The following is a 23,787-nucleotide window of genomic DNA, read 5'->3' on the forward strand; positions in this document are numbered from 1 at the left end:
GTCTGTTATTGTAGAGGAAAAGGATCTTGAACAACTTTATTTTTAACAAGTAGTTCGCTATTTGAAGTAAGGGATCGCCAATGCGGATCGGAATTTTTCAATATCCCTGTCCATTGATTATAAAGCATTAACTTTATAATACGCCTTAGATATTAATGTCTCTCGACAATAGACTTGAACTTTGTATCCGTTTCATTGGTAATATTTTGGAACTTAATTATAACAACGTATGCAGTTTCCCAGAAAAGAACTTGGTTTTAGCCAGTCTACTTTAACGACCAACTTCAACTCCTTACCGAAATGTTAAAAAGCGGATTTCTATGGTAACATTATCATTATCCGGAAAACGTCCAATGTTGAACAAAAGCCCCCCCCCTTGGAAAGCCACAATGACAACTCTCCACTGGTTACCCTTCTCTCGCGATGTCATCAGTCCACCTACTGGGAGTCCTGCCAACTTTTCGTCTTTCGGGTCACGGTCGCCACTCGAGCTCTTTCTCCCCAACGGTTTTCTGTCCTTCGAGCGATGTGGCCCGCCCATTGCCACTTCAACTTGCATATATTTAGGGCTCCGTAGCCAAATGGCAACAAACGGAACCCTATGGATTCGTCATGTCTGTCTGTTAGTCCGTATGTCACAGCCATTTTTACCGAAACTATAAGAACTATACTGTTGAAACTTGGTAAGTAGATGTATTCTGTGAACGCATTAAGATGCACACAAAAATTGTTTTCGTCAAACCCAACGTGTGGGGTATTCTATAGATAGGTTTTCAAAAATGATATTCAATCTTCTAGTATCAGTTTTTTCTAAACTGAATAGTTTGCGCGAGAGACACTTCTAAAATGGTAAAATGAGTGTGTAACCCTGTAACTTCTAAATAAGAATGATAAAACTAAAAAAATATATATGATGTACAGTCACGTCTAAAAAATATGTATACAAAAACAAGGTTGCATAAATGTGTAGTCATACATTGTATCAAAAAATATTTATCTATTACTGACACCAAAAATTGTATTCATTAAACTTTTTCAGTATTATGTAATCACAAAATGCTTCAGAAAGTTGCATACTTAATAAAATTCCATTTAAATGTATCCACCTCGTAGGCAAAAATAAGTATACATGAATGGGTTCCATATACATATAACCACACCAATTTGGCAAATATTTGTATACGCCGTTTGATTCATAAATATGTAAACACGATTTGATATTTTGATTCGTTTTGAAGAATTACTGTTTTGTTAAGATTACATGTCTGTCTCTTTCGTAACCTGCATGCGGGCAGGGACATACATACTACGAATCCATACTCCATTAAAATAATATTATATACTGGTGACCCGTTCCGGCACAACACGGTTACGGTATACATAGACACCGTGAATCACACTATTTATTTTGAAAACCGCATCAAAATCCGTTGCGTAGTTTGAAAGATCTAAGCGTACAGACAAAAAAAGCGACTTGGTTTTATACTATGGAGTGATGAGTTGAAAGTAACTCTGTCTGTTCCGGTATCACGTCGAAACCGACTGGTTTCGACTGTCAAGGGGCTGAACATAGGGTATTAGTTTTTATCTCCAAAAGCAACCCTTAAGGGGAGAAAATGGGGGATGAACTGACTGGAGTGAGCTGGATGAAATTTGGTATGGATATATTTAATTTTTTTATACACCATCAAGATCACCAAATACTTGGAAACGTCCAGAGTGGTCATTAATATCGACTAAGCCAAAGCGATCAAGTTGTTCGGGTCATCCACTGAGGACAGATCCACTGAAGCATCTATAATTTGCAATCTTTAATCATTGTAATTTTAATTATAGAAGACAGCTTCTGAATGACGATGACAGAATGGCGATCTTGCACTTGACAGTATAAGTATATGTAAGTAATTGATTTAAAATGAAGTTCTTCCATGAAGCCAGTGACTTTCTTTTATAATATATAACCTATCTGAAGTTACAAATAGGTGGTGTTTTCTATCTTTAGTCTATACATCTTTATCTATTCACTTTAATGTGAAGTGTTGGAAGTGTGGACAAGTGCAAATGATGTCTCTTGTTGTCAATTATTTATATTCATTGTGTTTATAAAAATTACAGCTATCGTAATCGATGATACCCAAGATATATCACGGAACCTTATCAAAACATGGAAAACAAGATTTTTTCAGCTGCCTCTGCCAAATGTGTACTCGTATTACGAGATGTTTTCCTGGATGTACTTGAACACTTAACATTTATGTTAAACTTTGAAAAAGAAATGGTATTGTTTATTGGAATATGCACTAAGTGCTTTTATAATGCATTTTTGGACGATAATGACATTTACGAACAAGAAGAACTTCAACCCATATTTATTTTGTAAATTACGTGCTAGTTCCTGCTTTATAGAATGTCGTCATACAACGAATTGTAATTGTGTCGAATATGTAACTAGCTTAGGTAAATAGAATTATTTGAAATATCTATAATTTGTGATCGAGCCCGCCCATTCGTACTGCAAACCAAGAACTGGCTACAGTGCGGCTCTACCACTAACAATTAACAATATAATTAAAAAAAAAAAAAAATGCTTAGTGCACCTTTCTGAGAATGACCCTAAACTGAAATACTCAATATTTACAAGTCAATTCAATCTAAGGACTGTCAAGTGCGTCATAGAATAATCGTGAGATAGACGTATGCAGTGACAAGTCCGCACTGTTTTCGTGAATTGTCAAATCAGTTAAATATACAACTTACGATTCTATGCCAGTCAGACAAGGTTTGTTGTTGCAGTCTGGATACATATTTATGAATCAAACGGCGTATACAATATTTGCCAAATTGGTGTGGTTATATGTATTGGAACCCATTCATGTATACTTATTTTTGCCTACGAGGTGGATACATTTAAATGGAATTTATTTAAGTATGCAACTTTCTGAAGCATTTTGTGATTACATAATACTGAAACAGTTTAATGAATACAATTTTTTGGTGTCAGTAATAGATAAATATTTATGATGAAAATGTGTGACTACATATTTTTCAAATTTTTTTTGTGTATACATACTTTTAGACGTGACTGTACATTACTATGCAAACTTCCACCGAAAATTGGTTTGAACGGATCTAGTCTAGTAGTAGTTTTTTTTAATAAGTCATAAATCGTAAACCGCAATTTACCTTTCATTCAATCAACTCAAATATAAAAAATGTGTAAGTACGCAACCTCGGTGCGCGAGTCCGAGTCGCACTTGCCTGGTTTTTTTTTATATAAGAGGGGAAAACAAGCGTGCGGGTCACCTGATAGTTATTCGAACTGTGTAGGTGACCTGAGGTTGTTGGGCGAATTTTCTTACATACCGTCTTTTTATTTCTTACTCAGACGCCCATAAAATGTAAATCCTTGTAGCTAGCAATATCTTCTAACACTTCAAAGAGATGAAACAAAACAATTACACACGAGTTCTATTTTGAGCAGTGCTTTAATAAAGTCGTCTCTATTCTGTATCAAAAGTGCAAACCTCGACGAGAAGAGGGTTAGATTATAAAATTTCCATAAGCACGACTCCTTAGGCGGTGGCGGGAGGATGCCACCGGCTCCGAAGGTAGTCATGTGTGAATTTAAATGGAGGTTCACGGCACTTGCAGGCCTAGAATATTACTAACTAGAGAGTTCGACGAGCTTTCACTTTTTCGAACTACGAGAAAGTAGATAGTTTTTGGATTTCACGAACTTATGTTGAGTATCCAACTAGTACTTATAAATCTGAAAATTTATGATTTTTCGTACCTGCGTGTGTTGTTACTCCTTCAAGCTTAATCGGAGATGAAACCACATTAAAATCCGTTGCATGGTTTGAAAGATCCAAGCGTATATACACAGAGGCAGTGATGATATACGGATCTGACACGTGGACGCTAACGGTAGGCCTCATGAGGAAGCTCAAAGTCACTCAGAGGGCTATGGAGAGGGCTATGCTCGGGGTTTCTCTGCGGGATAGAATCAGAAATGATGATATCCGCAGTAGACCTAAGGTTACCGACATAGCCCAAAGAATTGCGAAACTGAAGTGGCAGTAGGCGGGGCACATTGCTCGCAGGACTGATGGCCGATGGGGTCAGAAGGTTCTCGGATGGCATCCGCGGACCGGGAGACGAGCTGTCGGTAGGCCTGCAACAAGATGGAGCGACGATCTGATTATTGCGGGATCACGTTGGATGCGGAAAGCACAAGACCGGTCTGAGTGGAAAGCCTTGGGGGAGTCCTATGTCCAGCAGAGGACGTCTTTCGGCTGACACGACGATACACAGAGGCAAATGGTGGGACGCGACTTTATTTTTATATGAAGTAAAAGGTGTAAATAATCCCGAGCATAACTCTCCCTGCACCTTGCGGCGCTAATTCTTACCCAAATACCTGCAAATTGTCAAAGCGCGCAGTGTTTTATAGCCGCTTTGTGTGGGAGCTGCCCACTGGCACTTTAGTGCCCGCCAGTACACAAACAAGCGAGTTTTTCCCCGCATTCAGAAACATGTCGAAAGTTATTTTGCTCGCCACTTTACATATTGCTAGAGCACAGAGAACATATAATTTCCCGGCGCTTCTTTATAAAACTGGATCGTCAGTGTTGTTCAGATTTCTATTCCAATGTTTAGAATGGCCATTTATAAAATGGCAAAAACCAAACCTTTATAGTTTCGTCATGTTTGTCTGTCCATCTGTATGTTTGTCTGTCCGTCGGTCTGCGGCTTAGCCTCGAGACTTAGTGCTGAAAACTTTTATTTTGCATGGGTATATGTATGTAACAATTATGCTGACAAACCAAGTGGTAAAATAAGAACTAGAAAAAAAGGGGGTCTTATGGCCTGACTTGCTTCGAGAAATGGATGGTACGGCCATGCCGCTTTTTTGCTCGACTTGGCCCCCGCCATGCCCCCTGGTTGTAGTGTACATTTCATAGACGTAAAATGGGAGTGCTTTTTTTCTTGTCTAACCCTATAGTGTGGGATATCGTTGGATAGTTTTTTTAAGATCATTGCGAGATTATCAAGTTAGTTCGTTTGTGAACTTTGAATTGTAAATTACTGTTAGGCGCCCTCTCCTCACCCCCTCTAAAAGCTTAACTGTTCGTTTGAAAATGTAAAAAAAAATAATGGGAGTAGATATATAAAATTAACAAGGATAACTAATACGGCTAAGTTTGCTTGTCAATTATTAGAAGTTCAGAATCAATAGTAACCTAAATTATAAAATGTACCTATTTGGAAATCTCCGTACAAAATTCAAAATTCTTAGAAAAATGATGTCTTGATTTTTTCGTAACTGCTATGGAACTTTATGTTTACTGGGCGTGTCCGTTAAGCTCTTGGTCGATTTTTTATTTGCAAATTTCATAGAGATTAGCTTAAGAAAATTGTAAACGCTTTATCCTCCTAAAGATTTATCTGAGTTGTAAATTTCGGTTTATTTATTGATTTATACAACGCATTTACTGTGAGACTATATGCGGAGCTAGTTTAAAACAAATTGTATTTATTTCCATATTTTGCGCTGTTCACGTACAAGCCATTTGCAGAAAGTTTTTGTGGCATAACTTTGTCCAATATCGCGCGGGTGGCTCCACTGTGCACTGGGCAATATTGCGGTACATTTGGAGACTGCAATAAGGCTTGATTGAAATATTGTCTTGCTAAGAAACTTTATTGCTTGAAAGATTTCATGATATATGTTAGCGAAAAGCGAATTGTGTGTACTTAAGTATTTTTTATTGACGCTTATTAATAATCTCTCAATTTGCTGCTTATTATTGTATTGTGTATAGGTATTTACAGTACTCGACGATAAAGATAGCACATCGGTCTTCAGAAAAAGACAATTGGCTGTTCATAACCATTCCCGAATACCGACGACCGCCCATCAATAATCGTATTTATTAAAACCAGAGTTAAGAAATCACGTCGTGTGTGCTTGCTAAACTGTTTGAGGACAGGAGTTGACCACTGTGCTCACCTTCGGAAAACATGGGGTTGGAGTGAAAGTGGATCGTGCAAATGTGGACTTCCGAAACAGACAGTGCGCCATGTCGTGCTGGAGTGCCCCCTTACAAAATACGAAGGGATAACAGAAGACTTCAAACCCTCACGAGCGAAGCAGCAGAATACCTAAGGAAGTGTAAATTTAAGCTATAATTTAAGCGTAAGAGCGTTTTCACACTATCCGATCCGATATCGGGGCAAGTAAAATGTATGTAATATGTACCTGTCTTATGTTAACGCACATCAGACGCCCGTGGGTTGTGCTATGCGTGTATTTAAATCATCCGGACTGCGCATTCCGCGGAAGTTTTAAGTTTGCGGCGTCCAAGTGCTGGAATGATATTCTCCCCTATCCAAGGAGCGTGTAGTGGGTATACCTTCAGCGCAGCTGAAGGATTACTTGTTGACGCTCAAAAATCCTTTCCCTATCCAGCACTTTGACATGCCAACCACATTGATATGCGGCCTGATTTTTTAAAACAATCATTTTTTCTTTCTTTTAATTATTGTTGTTGTAATTTATTTATTTTTGGTTTGTTATAGTTATTATTATTATTTTTTCTCTTAAGTTTATTGTGTATGTATAGATAAGTGGTTTATTTATTATTATATTTGTGTATCGTTCGTGAGTCACAGACGGTTCTGGCAGAAAATCAGCGCTGCAGGCGTTTAACGCTTCAGCATAATGCTGAGTCAGCGACCGCTTCACTTTCGCGGGGACACACAACATTGTGTATATTGTATTTAATGTTTTCATGTGTTTTTCTGTAATTTTTATTTTATTTGTGTTAATTTTGCTGTATGTGGGTCTTCTGTGTAAGTGATAAATGTCTTCTTTCTTTCTTTCTTTCTTTCTTTATCTCTGTGAGCGTAGAGCCCGATGCGTGCGGCCATTTTGAGCCGGCCGTATCGGAACGATTTTGTCGGAAATATGTGAAAGTAGCACATGGTGTTGGCTATCGGGTGTCGTCCATCGTCGTCCGATACCGATATCGGATCGGATAATGTGAAATGCTCTAATTTGTAAGGCATACGATAAATAAATAATTAATGAGTCCGCTCTGCTCACGGCGGAAATGGGGATCGGGGTTTTTTTATGGAATAGAGGGCAAAGGAGCAAATAGGTCGCTGATGGTAAGCGATTTCTGTCGCCCACGGACACCTGCGACACCAGAAGAATCACGGCGTTGCTGGCCTTTTAAATAGGTACGCTCTTCCTGCGGGGTTCTTTTTGTCGTTTTGACTACTGAAACCTAAAAACCAACTCCACCACGAATACCTACTGTTCAAAAGATTACTGACTATAGACCGATCAGTTCACAAAACGTCTACACTCGAACACCACTAATCCTCAAGTCTCGCATCTCACAATATTTGACTTGAACAAACTGTTTAATTTGACTTGAAATCTGTTGTTATAAATACATCGTACAAAATTTTCTTTGATCCTCTCATAACGTAACCCTATATAGACGGCGCTAAGAACATCCAGCAATACATTGCTGTAAATGATCGACCACTTACAAATCCATATAGCTATGCAGCCCCGCAGTGTAAAGCTGCTCCGCGATATCCACTTCATCGAAATAAGCCGTAAATTCTCATTATCTACGAGTTCTGAATTTGAATTGTAAATTTGGCAGAGGGCGCCACTCGCCGCTGACAATTGTGCGATGACGATATATCGCGCTCCTTTGTTGTCGCGGGAGGTTTTCATAGCAAGCACCCTCTTGTTAAGTCAACGTGGGGTAACAATAACGATAAAAATCTTTATTCATAAAAGTTACAAACATTATGATAGCTAAAATATGTTTTCTGTTTCTGGCAAAGGCATGTCAAGATATTATTTTTACATTAAAAAAATCATACTTGCTTATTTGGCGTTAAGTTGTGTTAATCGTTTTAAATTAAACAAATAATAAGCATCTGGAGGTCTATGAAGGAGGCCTCCAACAGTGGACGTCCTACGGCTGAAGTGATGATGATGAAATAAAATAAAGGTTTTTTTTTTGTTATGTATAAGTAAGTCTACTTTTCTTGGTCCTCTCTATAGTCTAAACGGCTGGAAGGTTTTCAACATGTGAATTTATAATTAGATTCCCGATATCGGAGTGACATTGGTTTTTATAATTTTCATGATGTCAATGACGTTTGAAAAAAATATTATTAATTACTCAAAAGGTCCAGCTATAGACAAACTGAATTGACCCTTTGTCCAACCGTTTTAGAATTAAATTGCAACAAACAGACACACTCATAAACGTCCGTATTAACTATTTAGTAGAATTTTCAAAAGATTGTTTATGCGCGGATAAGCAGGCGGAAGAGATGGCTCTATTGCTTACATTATAATTTTATCTCTATGTACCCTGTTTTCTGTATCGCTTATTATTTGTGGTAATTAATCAAGAGTCATTGTAACTATATTGTGTTGTAAGTATGACCGTGTACATTAATAGCATCAACAAGTCCTGATTATTCCAACTCTTTGCAGGTCTCGTATTTGACGAATATTTCTACTATATTTATACCTACAAACTTCTTTCCACATGGATAGAACCAACAAAGAAACGGAGCCAACTCACCCGAATCCAAAGTCATTGACCTAGTTCCTATAAACCCGAAAATTCGCCAACTCAGTGACATAAACTTGGGTAATTACGAAAAAAATAGCCCCTAGCCATTAATTGGACAATCGATTACCAGGATTAACGGCACCAATTGGAATTCAGCTCCAGTTCCTAAGACGGCATTCTAGCTTTTTTCCATGTAGCAATGTAGAGTTTTGTAACAGGAAATGCTGTGGAGCGGGAATTTATAAATAGGCTGCCTGTCTATTGGAGTGGAGACGGGCAGCGGAGCGGAGTGAGGGGATAATGTAAAGTGGCGTTGCGGATTATGTCTGCACATAGGAGTGGAGCTAGAAAGCGGAGTGGAGCGAGAAAGTAATGCGGAACGGAGTTGCAGATTGTTTTTAGGGTTCCGGAGCCAAAATGGCAAAAACGGAACCCTTATAGTTTCGCCATGTCTGTCTGTCTGTCTGTCCGTCCGTTCGCAGCTATGCTCAGGGACTATCAATGCTAGAAAGCTGTAATTTTGCACGGATATATATGTAAACTATGCCGATAAAATATTACTAAATTTTTTCGTAATGGCTACGGAACCCTATTTTGGGCGTGTCCGACACGCTTTTGGCCGGTTTTTCATTTGCTGAGCTTCCCCGCTTCCCGTTCGCGCTCGTTTCTCCGCACCGCTTACTCGGTCGCGGACCTTTCTCCGACTCTTCTTCGCTCGGCGTCTTCGCTCCACGTCCTCGTTCCGCTTCTTTGTTTTGTACGAATTTTTAAGCTAGTTACCAACTCTTTATGTCCACGAAGACAAGCGGTGGTCATCGCTCCTCTGTTTTAATCCGTGTTAGTGGAGAGGCGGCCATAGACCACCGGATAGCTCTCTTGTGGTTCATAAGTGAAGGCGAATCCTGAGGTCCCAAGTTGAATACGGAGTAGCTCGGCGCGTTTTGAGCATAAAAATGTGGCTGTTTATTCTTGAGTCATAGAAGTTTAATGTGTATTTAATCATAAAACTAGATAATAAGCGTTTTCCCAGGGATAAGACCAAGCTAAATCGATTTGTCATCCCCGAAAACCCCCACATACCAAATTTCATCGAAATCGTTGGAGCCGTTTCCGCGATTCTGATTATATATATATATAAACGGTTTAAAAGTTAGTCATCACGAACAATTACTATGGTTACCATTTGCTTAAAAGATAAAAAATAGATTTTATATTGTTTTCAGATTATTTAATGCAATGGTAAGTCATAGTACTTTGTGAGCTCTATATTATGCATTAACACTCTATTATAACTGCCTATTCATGTAAAATAATTATCTTGAACTTAAAGTACATAAACCTCTACGTCTACTAACCTCTTATATATATAAGAGTTAGTAGACGTCACATCGTAGACCGATGAGCTGGCAGCTTCCTCGGACAAAGGATTAAGGAGATAAGAGAGGGAACTGAAGGGAGGGTTTTATGTACTTTAAGTTCAAGATAATTATTTTACATGAATAGGCAGTTATAATAGAGTGTTAATGCATAATATAGAGCTCACAAAGTACTATGACTTACCATGGAATTAAATAATCTGAAAACAATATAAAATCTATTTTTTTAACTTTTAAGTAAATGGTAACCATAGTAATTGTTCGTGATGACTTTTTTTTTTATTCAACTGGATGGCACACGAGCAAGTGGGTCTCCTGATGATAAGAGATCACCACCGCCCATAGACACCTGCAACACCAGGGGGATTGCAGATGCGTTGCCAACCTAAAGGCCTAAGATGGGATACCTCAAGTGCCAGTTATTTCACCGGCTGTCTTACTCTCCACGCCGAAACACAACAGTGCAAGCACTGCTGTTTCACGGCAGGATTAGCGAGCAAGATGGTGGTAGCAATCCGGGCGGACCTTGCACAAGGTCCTACCACCTGCAAAAGACTAACTTTCAAACCGTGACTAGACACGTTCTTTCCGTGGATCCTTCATATTATTTTGCTTTGATAACTTGCTACTAGGGTTAATAAAAAAAATGACGTTTATTTTTTGTAATTTTTATGACATTACTTCCTAATCATTGACACCTATGTACCATGTTCCTAATTCAAAATTAACACATCAATAAATATTCAACGATCACCTTCAGTAACACTAATAGAGTTTTCTTCAATATAGACCAATGTCTAATCCAATCCAACTCCAATAATACCAACAGCGTTATCCCATAACCGCACCTTCTCTAAAAACATGACCAAAAAGCATTTTTATCCCCATTTCCAAAACCCGGTTTTTAACAAGGAATTTCATAAAAGCCAGTTCGTCGGCGAGCGAATGAGTGTATGAATAAGCCACTGGCAATTCGGCAACCTGAATATTTTACTCATATCTGAAGGTAAAATTTTATTTCTCGGCCTCGCCGCTGCTACAGAACGCCCCTCATTTACAGTCGAAGCGTTGCGATTGAAAACTGATAATGAAAATCCTACTAATATTATAAATTCGAATGTTTGTGAGTGAAATAGTTTGGTACTCCTTCACGCTGAAACGGCTGGACGGATTTGGATGAAATTTGGTATGGAGATAGCTGGACATCTGGAATAAAACATGAGCTACTTTTTATTCCGATATTATATTTATTGGATAAAATCTCGAAACAATAACCGCTGGGCTTAGTCATGAAATTCGACACGATTGTTTTAACCCCCGACGCAAAAAGAGGGGTGTTATAAGTTTGATCGCTATTTGTGTCTGTGTGTCTGTCGGTCTGTCTGTGGCACCGTAGGTCTTAAACGGGTGGATCGATTTGAATGCGGGTTTTTTATTTGATAGCAGGTTTTCTAGCGATGGTTCTTAGACATGTTTTATCAAAATCGGTTCAGCCTTTTTTGAGATTCGCCTTTGTACTCTTTTGTTTTGTTGTTTTCTTTTTGTATTATTTGCATACATACATACAATTTTGCACTAGACTGTACCTAGAATATCGAATCTAAAATCCACCCAAAATAAAACCCAATCTTACAGTGAATTCACAATCAAAGAGCGAGCATTTCTCCGAACATAATCAAGTGCACACTGGTTCGTTCCGCCGCGGGCGCGGACAAAACGAGCGGCTAATGAGGCGCGATCGAAATTCAATATCACCGCACAGTGGAGCGACGCGCATCAAACTGGAAATAATTCGGTTATGTTCGTGAATTCTCACACGCTTTTTTCAATCGCGTCCTTATGAGTTTCTAAACTTCATTCGGAATTGAATTTGAGCGTTGACACGGAAGTGTTTTGTTTGGGTTAAAAGTGTATTGAAAAGAACGGAATATACGTTTATCTACACGCATATAGTAAATCCTCAATTATGCGTTCAAAAACCATAGGTAATGACGAGCTTAACGACATTGGATTCTACTATGAACACGGCTGTATCGTAATGGTCATTACGATACAGGATTTCTGTATCGTAATGAGATTTCATACATCATTACAGCACGGTTCGCGCCGCATCCACGTGCAGCAGCACGTCGTCGCGCGCGCAGCGGGCGCAGCTCGTGGGGCAGACATACCTACCTAGTTCTCGTTAATGCAGGTCATTCTCAATGGTTCTTGAACACATGATACAGGATTTAATATATGGATATAGATAAAATATTGTATGCAACTGTACGTAATTAGGCCTTAAAACACTCATGTGACCCTATTATGAAACTCGGCTACGCCTCGTTTCATAAACACACACTCGTGTTTTAAGGACCCCTATTACGATACAGTTGCATAAAATACTATTATTTACACGAATCTGATTTTCAGCGGACTTTAAGTAAATGAAACAGTTTAAAAAAGGCCAAGTGCGAGTCGGACTCGCACACCGAAACCATACAAAATTTTGGTGTAGTTTGTTGCCATGTAACATCTTCTGAGTTTTTAAGTAAGAAGTAATCTTCATTTGCTTGAATACGTTTACAAGATATTAAGTAATTAATTAACAGTCACAGTATTCAGCCGACAGCGACATGCAAAGTTAAAAAACAAGTGTCAGCGAGATTACTTAGTAAAATGTATAAAGTGTGGAGTCATTTTGCAGGCGTTAGGACCTAGTGCAATGTCCAGTCATAAATACCACATTTGCACCTAATCACGTCAAGCAGCAGTGCTTACATGAGAAATCAGCGTGAGCAAAACAGCGGTGCTTACTCACTTGAGTTATCCCATCTTAACTTAGGTTTAACGCATCTGAAATACCCTGGTGTTGCAGTGTTTATGGACTCACTGAATCTCTTACATATTTGAACTCACTTGATCTGTTTTCCATCAACTCGAAAAAAAAAGATAGGATTAAATTTGTCGATTACAAACTTAAATTAAAATGTCGATTTAAAATTAAAATATTTCAAAAATTCGTAGAATTTTCCTCACCATTTATTAAAGTATGATTTTATGGGTTGCAAATCCACTAAAAGTTGTGTTGTTAGTTTTTAATATAAAGAATACCGCGTATGAACTGCCGCTAGACTAGTGTAGCGTGAGGTTAAAAGTTAAATCTCATATTTTTTAACGAGCTACGTGGTTTATTTATAATAGAAAATTTTTGAATATTTTTCATTAGGTTTAAACTAATTATGGCAATTATGCGTTACGGGGCAATGAATGTTTGCAGTTTTGAAACAGTTTTGTCTTTACAAGAAGTTAAGATTGCATTTTAACAAAACGAGATACGTATTGTAGTTACTGGATATTTTTATGGTACGGTTTTAATGTATTAAATATGATTTAATCTAAACTTTGTTTTCAAACAAAGACTTTGAAAGCCATACTTAAAAAGGTCACGCAACAGTGCGCCATCTAGTGAGACAAAACGATAGCCTCATTCCTTATGGCTCATCTCCTAAGAATGATAATTGCATATTTGCAAAGTTTTTTTGCAAAGTGTAACACCGATGTCCCTGAGTTACTCGGAAAAAATACAGGTAGAATCAGTTGACTGACCAGTTATCTAAATATCAGTGTCAGGCGCCTCCTTAGTAAATTTTGTACGCAGTCGTCATTTTAGCGCAACTTACTACTGGCTCTTGTTGCACAAATAACTATTGTATAGTTTTCAGATTTTTCTCTATACTTGTTCCACTATCTATTTTAATTTTTAAACTCACTTTTTGTCTGTCCCTGACTGAATACTCCTCTCATCCAAGTCTCATCCACTCAAAGTCAACCTTTGGTAGAGATCCCTTAAAGGTATAAGTTCGCCTTTGTACATATATGTTATTGTTTATCAATTGTGTTTGCTTACTTATTTTGTACAATGAAGAGTTTACATACATACATACTTGTAGTATAAGACGATATTACTTGTCAAATTTCATAGTTCTAAGTCAAACGAAAGTACCCCATAAATTACACACATACATTGATATTCAGAATAAACAAAATTAAAATATACAGGATACATCTGCGAACCAGTTATATGATGTGTAAAAATCTTCGCTTGGGCTTTTCCTCATATCCCGTGAGTAGTCCCAGCTGTGGGACTTAAGTAGACGACGGTGATGATGGATTTATCCAATACTTTTAAAGTAAACAAACACTTTCGCATTACCAATAAAACGCTCAGCTCCAACCAATTAAAAATTAACAGCACAGTGGGCCCAACTGCAATGGAAATGGATTAAATAAAAAATGCCATTATTTCAGCACTTTATCCCGGAGTGCCTCAACACCAAAACTGTTTCACAGCTGCAAGTACAGCGCATTTAATGGAAAACAATAAATTTATAAATAACTAGTCTTTGCCAGGGGCTTTGCTCGTGATTACCATTTAATTTGGCAGTTAAATTGAAATTTCGGGATTTTAATACATTTCTACCTATTTCTTCTCTTCTAAGTTGCTACACTGTTGAAAGAGTGATCGAAGACTGCTGGCCTCTATTTTATTAAAGTGACAAATTGTCAGTGACATCATATTATATACTATTTTGGAATCTGGGATTAATCACTAGATGGAGCTCCACAAACCACGAGCTTATCTACTGAACGCCATTACCACGATTAGTTACCCAAACTTTAATTGAGAAGATGGGTGTTAAGTTGTCAAGTAACCAGTGCTAAATAATAGTTCTGATAAACCTGATCGTGTTCGTGATAATACGAAAAAAGTGACTGATATTGTGAGTGCATTTTGCCGTGGCTTTAAAGCGATTTCGAGTTCCAGTAGAGTGGTCAACTTGTCAGGAAGAGGATAGATACGTCCGATTTATTTTTCTGGCTGACAGTTATACCAGTATACCCGCAGTTCTCCAGTCGTCTCGTGATCACGGCACAAGCAACTGTGCCGAAATATCGAGCTTCTCTAAAATCAAAGTACTAGGAACAAAACCCGAATTGAAATCATAAAATTCACTAAATGTTTTTCGTTCTTTCTTCTTTCTATTTCAATTTCACGCATGAGCGTGTTCGTGTGATATATTGCTCGCGTATATCCATCAACTATCACTATAATAGTAAACCATTCTCTTAGCATAATTATTAGCCTGGCACTGGAGCTCTGGGAATGCAATTCGATTTTCACACTATCTGAATTATCTAGTGGCCACGTCGATTGTCACGGAACTGGTTCGATTGCCACCAAACTTGCAGATTGTCACGTCCCTCGGAGTTTGGAATTGCAAGTGTCTTATTTGATGCTGTTAGGATCGAAATACGTCAGTAGAGGAGTTCGATTGTAAAGTTTTTAAGAGTAATAATAGTAACCCTTAGCCGTTTTCGGCTACAGTGACTTGAGTGTGCGTATTGCATTTATGGGCTGGGATGTTTAGCCCTTACGTGGCTGACGTAGCCGATCTTTGCAGAGAACGTTCTTTTGCAAGCAGCACAGATTAGAGTACCATTGTCATAATTGTATTGTATGTTCGAAGGGGTCTTGCTTTTAGAGTTACCAGGTTTCAAAGGCCAAAGTTGTACTTTCCTGTTAAAATCCGTCACTAGCCACATGAAATGTTTTCTGGGTGTGTTGTAGTGTCTTTGTCATTTCATACTTTTTGAAAAATAAAATTAAATTCCTTCTAGACATAAGTCAATAGGTTAACAAAGTATTTCAAATCATGGATTAAACAAATTCAATTGAATTAAAAAAACACGTTTAGTTCTAAATATTGAGAACGTTGAAAGTTTACTAATTAGGGTTCGTTCAAACAAAATAAGCGGTTTTATACATGCCATGAAAATATAAGTCAAGGCAAAGATCGTGTGAACAGTTTTCGCCATTAGCTCAAAAATATCTTAGATCCTAACCCTAAGTCATTTACCCGATCCAATCTACCCAGGCGCTATCTCTAAGAATAATTATAATTAAAACCCCAGAACCTTCCGTTTGGAGGACTATTAGTTTTTACGTTTCAGCTCTTATTATGCAAATTTGGTGTTTTGTTGCCTGAACCTTCGAGGGGATGTTAACGCTGCCAAGGACACTGAATTAAATCCATGAATACACTGAAAGCTTTTTATTTGTGCTTATATTTTTCATGTTAATAGCTATTAAAAAAACACTGAGTTTCTTGTCGATGACGCAGTTGGTTGAGTTTTTTTTACAAGCGTTTTTACTTGACCTGTTTGTTGTTTTTGGGTCAAATCTTGCATGTTCATTGTGGCCCACTTCCATTGGTCAGATTAACTTGAAATTTGGTGTATATGTGCAAGTTAAATAATAATGCAAGTACAGTCAGCAAAAGAAGCTGCCTAAAGGATGTTTCATGTCGGTTTTTTTGCAACAGGAGCCTTATTATTTTGCTCGAGGCGTTAACTTTTGTCCACCGTGTCTAAACCCACTGTGCAATAATATTCTTCACTAATAAGAATTGTTTGTTACAGGTACACAGTTTTGGAGTATACAGTAGCACCAGTGGTATGCACAATGCACAATGATAACAAAAAATCTCGTATGAAAGACGCGATCTGATCTCTCAATAGTTAAGATACATATAATTTACTAGAGTTTACCCGCGGCCTCGCACGCGTAAATCATTAGATATCGCACATTGTCATGACATTTAATACTTACTGTGTTAACTCAGAATGATACTGTATTACATAATGAGTTCTATGTATATATACGTATTATAGCAGTGACTTGAAATCCCGTGGGAATCCCCGAAAATTACACCGTGTTTTTCATTCACGTTGCATTAAAAACAACCATACCAAAATTCATGACTCTAAGCCCAACAGTTGTTATTTCGAGATTTTATCCCTATCCCGTGGGAATATCGGGATAAAAAGTAGCCACTACACAACATACCAATTTCATCTAAATCCGTCCAGCCGTTTTGGCGTGAAGGAGTAAAAAACATACACACACACACTTTGGCATTTATAATATGAGTAGGATCTAGTAAGGAAGCAGTTGTACAATCGACCTTCATTTCATTCGATCATCTTAATAGTTAGCAGTGGCCTAACAGTTTGGTCCACGACCTCCTAAGCAGAGGACCGTGGGTTCCAATCCGGGCTAGCACCTCTGACTTGACATTTAAAACTTACCCCGAGTTTTACGGTGAAGAAAAACATTGTGAGGACAAACCTATGAGGCATTTCAATGGTATGTAGGTAATTTATATTATTGCCTCCGAATTATAATGAGGGTAATCCAACTTTGAGAAGGAGGTCAACCGTCGAATCCAACTCGGATGGGCAGCGTTCGGGAAACTCCGCAATGTCTTTTCGTCCAAAATCCCTCAGTGCCTTAAGACGAAAGTATTTAACCAATGTGTGTTGTCAGTGATGATATTATGGATCCGAGACGTGGTGCTTCACTATAGATCTTATAAATAGGCTCAGAGTTGCTCAGCGAGCTATGGAAAGAGCTATTCTTGGAGGAGATACGTAGATGAACAAGGATCACCGACATGGCCAAGCGAATTAGTTCGTTGAAATTGCAATAAGCATATAGCACGGAGAACAGATGGTCGTTGGAGCCGAAGGTTCTCGAGTAGAGACCGTTGATCGGCAAGCGCAGCGCAGGACGTCCGCCAACGAGATGGACGGATGACCTGGTTAAAGTCGCGGGTTCACGGTGCATGCAGTCCAATGTCCGACAGTGGACGTCCACTGGCTGATATGATGATGATGAGTTAAATAAAGCAGGAGTTAGTCTTGATCAGAGCTTTGTGTTTGATTTACATACACTTATTCAACATGGCGCAGTCGGTAGGATACGATGTTAAGTTTCCAATCCACTGAGCCCGCAAGGGAATTACAGCGCAAGCTCATTTTGAGTCTAGGCTCGTGCCAGCACTGAGATTTATATAGGTTGGGATGATGATGGCATGATCTGTAAAATAAATACCACCGTCTTGCTCGCTAATCCTGCCGTGAAGCAGCAGTGCTTGCACTGTTGTATTTCGGCGTGGAGAGTAAGCCGGTGAAATTACTGGCACTTGAGGTATTCCATCTTAGGCCTCTAGGTTGGCAACGCATCTTCAATACTCCTGGTGATACAGATGTTTATGGGCGGTGGTGATCTCTTACCATCAGGAGATCCTCTTGCTCGTTTTCTGTCCACACGATTAATTTGTTAGACTACGATACTTTACACACGGCACACTACTGAGTATAAACACGAAGAAACTGTATGAACGTGGGTGATATGATACGTGCCTACAGACAGACCCTTTGTGTATACACTTAGTGCACAATACAATACCAGTATAATGACTCTTTATTGTACACCAGAAATAGTAAGCGATACAGAAAACAGGTAGAGAAAATTACAAGGTAGTTAAACGTATTTAAGATAAGGTTATTAGGTAAAGGTAGCAATAGGCGGCCTTATCGTTTAAGAGCGATCTCTTCCAGGCAACCTTTTTACCGTTTTCACTTTTTTGTACCGTATAAAGTTTCATGGTCTGTTAAAGATTTTAGAGAATTGTATATACAATACAAGTATTAATTGAAAACAAGCATTTGGACCCAAGATAAAACAAAAAAGGTCGCGTACCCAGAAAAGACAAAGAAAAACCAAGAAAATAAGGTATGTAGCCATGCAAAAACTTACCTTAAGTCGGTGTAATAAGGCCTGCGACGTTAGCTTTGTTTTGACGAGTTCATATTAAGGAAACAGTAAACGACGAAACAATACGTTTCGCTTCAAAAGGACCTGGCTAAAGAAACAGGAACAAAGACCAACCCATTTTCGACTCTATTCCTTCAAAGTAAGGTCACATCAAGCAGCTCAATTTATTTTAATGGCTATTAATTAATTACAAATGTAAGAGAAAATGATTAATTGACAATTTGTTTTCGGTTACGCCGCGGTGACGGATGGGTGTTCACTTTTTGTTTGTATTTAATCTTTTTTAGCACAGAATTTGTCAGTGTTTTTTGCCGATTGAACCACGGTGCGAAAATTAAAAAAAAATGCTTGCTTTTTGTCATAAATGGGTTATGCGACATTCATCTGGTTTTGAATTTCATTATGTTCGTGTTTCTTCACACCCGCAACTCATTAACATAAATAATACATTTTACGTAGGAACTTTATAAGTGACACGGTGGATAATTTATTGAATCAGGCGTTACATGTGGTTTGTTAGTCTAATATCTGATAGCATGGTGTACGGTTGTGTTGCTCTGAAGATGAGCTCTGGTTGAGTTCGAAACGCGTCAGTGTAGTGTGGTGGTGGTGATAGGTGGGTTTATGTGATTTGTGTGTGTTCTTACAGTGTGGAGGTGTAGGAACTGCATGAACACGCATATTTTGCATAAGCTTAACTATCATAAGGTCGTGGTGAGCAAAGGAATTATTTTAGTTTATTTATACGGTGGGTACAAACAACTTCCAACCGAGGCAACTGGAGGCCTATGGGGGAGGCCTATGTCCAACAGAGGATGTCCTGTTGCTGATAATGATGATGGTGATGACTTTTAAGATGTGATCACCATCTGTCTTATGACGAAAAGTTATTTCTAAGGGCTGTTTCGAAGGGATCTTTTGACCGTGAAAATTTAGAAACAAATCTTTCATCGCTCCACGGCAATACTCTTTCAATTTCAGTTTGATACTTCCTCGTTTTGTTCTGTGGAAAAGGGTCTTAAGAGACGGACAGCAAAATAATCGTAAACAAATGTTTTTTGTTAAAAATTTCATTTTTAACACAATATTTTTTGCTGATTGTACTTTTTGTTGACTGTACTTGCATTGTCATCCAAGCTTCATTTCCGTACCGAATTTCAAGTCGATGCCATTAACCGTTGAGGAGTTCCGTTCTGCTGCGAAGACAATCCTGGCCGGTCTACCAGGATTTCACTACACGATCATTGTATTGTCACCAGATTTACATAAGTATGCCAAAATTCAAGACAATCCGACAACTAGAAGTGGGTCAAATTTAACTTGCAACATTTGACCCGCACTTACAAGATACATTGCAAGTTAAATAAAAGCTTTTAAAAAACAAAAACATACCAGGGTGGAACCTCTTTATAATCAATTTCGCTATGATTTCTTTGGAAAATAGCATGGGATGTCAACATGACACTAGTAGCACAAAGGTCCACCCTGGTACGTGATGAAGTTTCATCGACTGTACTCGCATGTATGTAACCCTTAGACCGGATTGCTGTCCAAAAACCATCTCTCTCACGCTGAACCCAAAATAAACTTCCGCCCATAAATATTATCATTTTAAACAAAACTGGGTAAATATGAAACTATCCGAAATCTGCGGCCCCGTTTATCACGCTGACTCTCGCCGCTCGCCATTTGTCGACGGGTGTTATTGTAGCGTGAGAATTTATCGCGTGCCACGTGATCGCCCCCGACACAACGAGGGCTCATTTATTTTAACGCAGTAAGCATTGGAAATTAGCGTAAAATCGGGTAACTTTAGACCTTGAGGGTAATTTTAGACCTGGAAGGTAACTTTACACCTGGAGGGTAACTTTAGATCTGCAGGATAACTATAAACCTGATGGGTAACTTGGCTCATAACTAAAAATTCAATATTTTTGCAAAAGACTACCTTTTTACCCGACTGCGAAGAAAGAGGGTGATGTGTTTAACCCGTATGTATGTATGTATATTCCTATGTCCTCTCGTAACTGCTCAACGACTGAACCGATTAATGTATTTTTGTGAAAAAAGCGAATACACATTTCTATTTCTATTTTGATAAACGATTACGTCATCGGATTTGTCTTGATGACGCGAGTGACACTGGGTACATGAAATTCTTGAAAAATCAAAATGGCGGATTTTTTCGCCAAATTGTGAGTTTCCAAAAAAAAAACCTATCGAGTAGGGTATCAAATGAAAGCTAATAATTAGCCCATTTCAAATATATATGGGTTTTAATAGTTTTAATTTACTATTTTCACAGAAATATCAAAAAAGTGTGAAATAAAACAATAAATAAAAAAAAACAAAAAACCTATTGGGTATCTATTGGGTCCCGACTGCTAAATTTTAATTTAGCTACTTAACAGAGTTCTAGCCCACTAGACGTGTTTTCTTCTTTTTAGTTTTTAAGGCAGTCGGGTTTTTAGATTTTTTTAAATTTATTGTATTTTTGTTAATGTTGAATTTTTTTAACTAACTATTTGGTAACAACTGGGTTTGGATAATGAACTTTTTTCAATTAGTCAACATGAAGGTTAAAAAAAGTTTAAAACTTGCAATCCCAAACTATTGAATTGAAACATTCTTATTTAAAGAAATCCTCTGTATATCATGTTTTTTTGGGGGTAAAAGATCAGGCGTGTGATCTTATGGAAAACAATCGCCACAGCTCATCTTCATCACCATCATCAGCCGGAAGACGCTCACTGCTGAACAAAGGCCCCCCCTTAGAACGCCACCACGAACGACAACTCGCCACTTGCATCCAACGGTTTCCCGCAACTCTCACGATGTCGTCAGTCCACCTAGTGGGAGGCCTGCCTACGCTTCGTCTTCCGGTTCGTGGTCGCCACTCGAGGACTTTTCTTACCTAACGGTTATCTGTTCTTGAGCGATGTGGCCCGCCCATTGCCACATCCACAGATCAATCGCACTCAAACGTAAAATTAGTGCGCTGCCAGCCCTTTTGGGCTTTAGTAGGCTCGATGAAAGATAGTGTAGCGACATAGGTATCTAGCTATAGGTACACGGAGTCACGTGATACCTAAGGTAGAGGGACCCGGTCGCGCCAGTTGTCCTTTGCCGGTCACACGCGTAACACTTCTGTACTTAGTAATGCAATAAATACATAGAGGTTAACCTTGGTTTCCATTCACCATCCCTAAAGACGGTACCTCTATAATAGCAACTTGAACTTCGTACACTCCGGCCAGCAAAATATCAGCGCAACATGAATTATAAAGATGACAACGGCTGTAATGAACTTGGGTATCGATGGCAGCCCGGAACTTAGAGTTTGGCTGTTTAAGTAACAAGCGCTCGTATCTGAAATGTAACTCATCTGAAACCGATTTCACTTGTACCACAACCCAAGGGCATATCGCATGCATTGAGTAGGCTCAAAGTACTAACTGCCTGCACTGGAATCGATCCAATGCGCGCCAATCTATTTATTTAACACAGTAACGGTCTTTTGCATGATATAAAGTTAAAACTATCCCCACCCCGCTCCACAACTAAACCGTTGGCTTGAAAAACTAGTTTATTCCGTATATTCAGAACCCCTAAAATATACGATTAGTCCAGTCAGTTACATCAATCAGATAAGTCAGGTCAGTTAGAATTTAGAAAATAATTCACACGTTTTTTTTCTTTTGTCAATCAAACAAAAAAATATGAAAATTATGGCCAGTTAAAGTTCCGTGTCACGTTGCGCCGTGCGACACTTTTTAGCACTCTAAAACTTTGATGCACTTCATCTGTGATTTATAGTTTGATTGATAAAAGAAAAACCATGTCCAAACGTACTAAATATATATATTTTTTTTAAACACAGGAAAATACCCAATTAACTGGAATTCTTGATTCCCGCTAGTCTCCCGTACCTTGGACCACCCCCCAGCGGTGTTCCGTTTCCATTACGTGAAAGATAATTATCACAATAATTTAATACAACTTCGGGGAATAATTCCGATGTAATATTTCGTTACGGAACCTTTATCATTTGAAGACGATATTATTAATACAATATCGCGTTTCGAGTGTAATTGAAATTATTTTGTTCGTTTATACCTTGTTTCAGTTGTGAGAAGTTTTTAGAGGACGAGTTTACAATGATTTACTGATAAACAAACACAAAATATAGTATAAAATGAAACTATAATAAATAAGTAGATTAAAAAATATCTAAACCCGGTATTTCTCCTACCCGAGGCATCGTTACCTTGTACAGGATTTTGGACGGTTTTGGGATTAAGCATAAATAAAATCTTTTCGCAGAAATTTAATGAAATTAAACAAACAAGAATGATGTAGATAATGCACTAAAAAGTGACAGTATTTCCATGAAAATTATTAACCGTTTCTAACATCATCATAATATTTAAAATATTTAGAAATAAACGTAAGAAAATAATTAACGAATTTCAATTGTCACAAAACTGTTTCAGGGATGCTAAATTTGACAAAACTATGACAGATAAGCAATTAAAACAGGTCACATGTTAAATTACGATAACATCTGTTTTAGATGAAGGGTCCACAGAAAAGACACATCGAAAGCTGCGTTAGCAGGTAGTTATAATTTCCATTAACTTTTTCCATTGTGACACGAAAATTATCCATACTAATGTAATATTTAATGCATAATAATGAATGTCTATTTCTTATGTCTAAAATCAGCTGCTTCCGTCCGCTGCGAAACTTTTTTCCACGCAGTCACAAATGGCCGGCAACGCACCCGTCAAACCTCTCGTGTTGACAGGTATCCATGGCTGGCGGTGATTGCTTCCCATCCGGTAACCCGCATGCTCGTTTACGTATAAAAATATATTATGACGATTGTAAGTTTTAGACTTTCACACACTTTTACCCCATTTTAATTGTCTATTCTGCTTTGTCTTTGTATGCCAACTTATTGTACTGATTTGGGGTGCTCAATAAAAATGTACGTAGACTGAGCACACATAGCTTTCAACATCGATCTCCAGTTCATACATACAGCTACAGGGTGTATAACATATACATCCACTATGGAGCGTGCCGCGCTCGCCGCGGGGAGGCTTTTGCGGCCTAATTTATGGCCACC

General features: G+C 38.3%; 1 protein-coding gene across 1 annotated transcript in view; it reads left to right on the forward strand.

Moving 5' to 3' along the window:
* LOC141442422 (complexin-like) overlaps positions 1–23,787 on the forward strand; it is a 362,634-nt gene that overhangs the window by 92,024 nt on the left and 246,823 nt on the right. The window lies entirely within an intron of this gene.

Source organism: Choristoneura fumiferana, chromosome 25, assembly GCF_025370935.1.
Source record: "Choristoneura fumiferana chromosome 25, NRCan_CFum_1, whole genome shotgun sequence".
In the NCBI taxonomy this organism is placed as follows: domain Eukaryota; kingdom Metazoa; phylum Arthropoda; class Insecta; order Lepidoptera; family Tortricidae; genus Choristoneura; species Choristoneura fumiferana.